Here is a 5273-nt window from a genome sequence, read left to right as displayed (position 1 = left end):
GATACATTTCTATTTACCAGTTTTTAAATATCGGTCCCTGTGTCCATCTGGTTGGTAAATGCTCAGTCAGTAGATTTATTCATGTGTATAAACATCTACTTGTTTTTTGTGGGAACTCCACTCAGAACTAATCTTCCAGTTTGGAAGGCCATGAGCAAGTCATCTGCCTTCTTGTGTTCCTTGGAAACTATTTTGGGGAGATCTTCCCCCCCAAGGATTTTCTGATCCGTCCCAGTTCTGGCCATAGCTATCTAGCTTTATACACCGGGGGGTAGATTCACGTAGATCTGCGTTTCTTTGTGCGGGCGTAACGTATCCTATTTACGTTACAGGCAAGTGTCGTATTCTGAAAAGAAAGTTGCGGCGGCGTAGCATAAATAGCCCGCCTAATTCAAATTGTGAAGAGGTGGGCGTGTGTTATGTAGTATGGAATATTCCAGTGTGCATTGCTCCAAAGTACGCCGCAAGGACGTCATTGGTTTAGACGTGAACGTAAATGACGTCCAGCCCCATTCACGGACGAATTACGCAAACGACGTAAAAAATTAAAAATTTGACGCGGGAACGACGGCCATACTTAACATTGGTACGCCGCACTTACGCCACCATATAGCAGGGGTAACTTTACACTGGGAAAAGCCTAACGTAAATGGCGTAAATGTACTGCGTCGGCTGGGCGTACGTTCGTGAATTCGCGTATCTAGCTGATTTACATATTCTAGGCGTAAATCTGCGTACACGCCCCTAGCGGCCAGCGTAAATATGCAGTTAAGATCTGGCGGCGTAAGAGACTTACGCCGGTCGGATCCAATAGAAATCTATGCGTAACTGATTCTATGAATCAAGCGCATAGATACTACCGGCCATACTCAGAGATACGACGGCGTATCTTGACTGTGAATCTACCCCTGGGTGTCCATTGCCAGGGTGCAATTTGGAGCTGGGCTTCTTCTCTCCAGTTCCTTGCAATCAGTGTCAGAGAAAAAGAAAAGGTGAGTATTTGCAGCTCAGAGGAAAGTATTGGCCAAGTACAGGCTAAGCCGGGTATACACGCGTCGAATTTCGAACAATTTTTATTTTCGAAAATCTCACGTTTGAGTAATCGTTCTTTTTTTTAACCATTAGTGGGGCCGCAGCAACAGACGATTTTTGTGCGGGTGTCAAATTTAAAGTGTCATTTTACCTTTTACAGAAAATCTGTAAGGTGAACTTACACTGGACCCTCTGCCCATCCCACCCGGTCCCACTAACCTGGAGTGCGACGATCTCCCATTCTGATAGATCCTACAGACGCTTTACCAGTCAGGGGATTTGAAATCCGCACGGCTTTCTCTTCTCTTCGCCCGCGGTGATGGGACAGGCTATGCGGGTTCTGATTGGTCGGCGCCAACCATTTAGAATGCTCCTATATACGTACCTCCTGACGAGGTACGTTTTCAGGAGATTACACCAAGGGAAGTTCTATGCCCCGGATCAGTGAGGTGGCTATACAAGGGCTCATAGCTGGAGATCGCCATACTCCAGATCACCAGGACTGGGGGGGGGGGGACCAAGCCAGGCTGTGTTTCTGAATAAGCGCAAACAGCCTGAATCATAAGTGAGCATGCACAAGTGCCCCCATGAGAATCGACTTCCTATGTAGCACTTGGCAGAGGCAAGGCGCCAGGAGCGCTGGCGGGGAACTCGAAAAGGAGGATCCGGGCCGCTCTTTGCAAAACCATTACACAGAGTAGGTAACTATTGGCTTTAACTATTGCAAGGATTTATTTGCCATTATCTTTTGAGATTTTTTTTTCCCTAATGGACAAAATAAAGAAACGTTAGGCTAGGTATACCTGCTTCCGGAAAACCCAATGCACATTTACTGCGACAGGATGGCCCGGCTGCGTGAAACAACGTACCTGTACTATAGTTCGTCTTCGGTGTCTATGAAGCACGCCCTGCCGGCATCCCGCTCCGGCTGTGATTGGACACAGCGGGAGACAATCAGTGGTCAAGCGGCCACGATGGCCGCCGATCATTCACTGGAGAGACAGAACGGCAGTCTGGTAGAGAGGAAGAGAGAGATCTTGTGTTCCTGTTTATCAAGAACACAGATCTATTTTCCTCTAGTTAAACCATCCCCCACACAGAGTACAACGTCGCATGAACGCGCAATTGTCAAAGTAACGCAGTGCCGAATGGCCTGGTCATTAACGGGGTGAAACCTTCCAGGGCTGAAGTGGTTAAAGGAGCAAAATCTGTGCAGTAAATTTTTACTTGCATTGTAAGTACCACAAAGATTAAATTGTAAAAGGTTAATGCATGACATAAATTTGACAATTCAAGGCAAAAAAATTGTCTAGGGAAATGAAAACATATTTTCTAAATGCAAAAATGAGCAGATAACTAATAATAAAAGTAGGCCACACCTTAATCTTTAGTGAATCAACCCCAACTTATCAGAAGCTAAAGTTGAGCAAATAAGATTCATACCGCAGTCCTTCGCTCTAAACTGGAATGTCCGCTCTTCGTGGAGATCTAATTTACAATTGTTGAAACTACAAGTCCCATGAGACATTGCAAGACCCTAACAATCACAGGCATGTCACCTAGAGGCAGAGGCATGATGGGATTTGTAGTTTCACCACAGTTGGAGGGCCGAGGTTGCCTACCCCTGCTGTAGAGGAAAGATGCCTATACTTGCCTATTCTCAGGGGGTGCTCCACTCTGGTCATGCACTCGGCTCTTCTCTAGCTAGCAGCAGCTTCAGGGGAGAGCCAACAGATGGCCCATTATAAGCTTATGGGTGATGTCACCATTCAGGCATTTCAGCCATCATCAGAATTCTCTTTCCTCCACTGTAGCCAGAGATTGGTGATACCGGGTGGGGGATTATGGAGCGCCATGAGAATAGGTAAGTATGTGCATCTTTTTTTCTACAGCTTAGTGTAGATCAGGGGTCTCCAAACTTTTCAAACAAAGGGCCAGTTTATTGTCCTTTTAGACTTGAGGCGGGTCGGAATGTGGCCAGCAGGGGCAGAAAATGTCACGGGCTCGGCATGAGTAAGAATGAATATAGCCTTAGGGTTGGTGGTCAATAGGATTATGAGTGGTGTCCCTGATGGTAAGAGGAATAGTATCCTATCATTGGTATCGTGGAAGAAATAGTGCACCATTGTTGGTGTCAGTGGGAGGAATAGTTCCTCATATCCGTGGGAGGAATAGTTCCTCCTATCAGTGGGAGGAATAGTTCCTCCTATCAGTGGGAGGAATAGTTCCTCCTATCAGTGGGAGGAATAGTTCCTCCTATCAGTGGGAGGAACCGTGCCCCAAGAGCCAGATAAAGGCTAGAAAGGGCCACATCTGGCCCTCGGGCCGTAGTTTGGAGATCCCTGGTATAATTCACCTTTGTAAAAGAACAAAACAAATGCACATCTTTTTTCAGGTAGAAAAATGTGCATCTATTTTTTTTTTACTAGAAGCCTGTAACGCATTGCACCCACGATCAGCAGATCTCGGGTGCAATGCAGGACTTCTGCAGACCGTCGGTGTAAGCCATGGGTCTTCAAACTATGACCCTCCCAGTTGTTCAGGAACTACAATTCCCATCATGCCTAGTCATGTCTGTGATTGTCAGTTTTACAATGGCTCATGGGATGTGTAGTTCCACAGCAGCTGGAGGGCTGTAGTTTGAGGATCCCTGGTGTAAGCTGTCTGCTTGTACCTCATGGGCAGGTAGTTGCGCAATAACAGAAAGGAACAAACTACCAGAGTGCTCAACAGCGCCCTGGTAGTTCATTGCGAACTACAATTCGACAGCCGCAAGGCCCAAGGCTGTCCGTGCTTGTAGTTCTCCCATTCACCGAACTCTGTGAATGAATTACATGGCCAGGTGCACGGCTGCAGTTTTTTTTTTTTCTTTAATTCTGAAGAAGATCCCTGGCTCGCTGTCATTGGAGGCATTGGGTCGGGGGGAGGCTGCAGCATTTGGTCGGGGGGAGGCTGCAGCATTTGGTCGGGGGGAGGCTGCAGCATTTGGTCGGGGGGAGGCTGCAGCATTTGGTCGGGGGGAGGCTGCAGCATTTGGTCGGGGGGAGGCTGCAGCATTTGGTCGGGGGGAGGCTGCAGCATTTGGTCGGGGGGAGGCTGCAGCATTGGGTCGGGGGGAGGCTGCAGCATTGGGTCGGGGGGGCGGCTGCAGCATTGGGAACAGGTCACGTGGTCCACCCTAAGAACGGGTGCAGCATGTAACACGTTCTCAAAAGTGAACATATCCTTTAAGATTCGATAGATTTAGTCTGGAGTTCTACTTTTAACTGCCCAAAATCTCTCACAAAGTGTATTGATGATAACAATAGTTACTCTAGCACTGTACTAGGTATGTCTGTATGTTGTAATTGTGCCAGATCACCAAAATGTTTAACATATCTGAGAATTGGGTTATGTGATCCTTTCCTCCTCCTGCTGTTCTTTGTGTGTCTCTTTCTGTGAGTTGAAGATTGTGACACCATGTGTAAATATTTTATACTTTTCATTAAAAAAAAAGAAATTACTTTTTCTAAAGTCTAATAAATTTTCATTCTTACACTTTGGGCTTTCAAGGAAATCGGTGTCGAAATAAAACTAGTTTTGGTTCCTCTGTGTATGGGTTTTACCCTATAATAACTAAAAACATTATTATTATAGACGATTTATATAGCGCCAGCAGTAGTATGCAGCGCTTTACAATGTATGGGGGGACAGCACAATTTACAGTACAGTTCAATATAGAAGGCACAGGAGGGTCCTGCTAGTAGAGCTAGCATTCTAAAGGGACGACGGGGTGGTGGTACAAAAGGTAATGGCTGCGGAGAATGATTTGATGGGGGTGGCTCTGGGACAGTTGTTAGGTGGGTGTGGGATAGGCTTCCCTGAATAAAAACATTTAAAATACTATTACTGCCAATAAGAGCCAGACAAATATCAGAGCCCCGAGGGCTTTCACACTGAGGCGATGCGCTGGCGGGAGACAAAAAAATCTCCTGTCAGCAGCATCTTTGGAGCGGCATGTATACCGCTCCTTCCCATGGAAAACCACGGCAATACCACCCGAAATGCGCCTCTATAAAAGGGCGGTATTAACCCTTTATCGGCCGCTAGCAGGGGTTAATACCGCATTGCTAGCGGCTGATTCCCGCGGCGATCCTTGGGGTATAGCGCTGCTATTTTTAGCGGCGTTATACAGCCACCGCGGCTCCCGCCCCAGTCTGAAAGGGGCCTTAGGGTCGTTCTGCTCGAAGGTGAACCTCTGT

This window comes from Rana temporaria, chromosome 4 (genome assembly GCF_905171775.1).
Source record: "Rana temporaria chromosome 4, aRanTem1.1, whole genome shotgun sequence".
Taxonomy (NCBI): Eukaryota; Metazoa; Chordata; class Amphibia; order Anura; family Ranidae; genus Rana; species Rana temporaria.
This window is presented reverse-complemented; position numbering follows the sequence as displayed.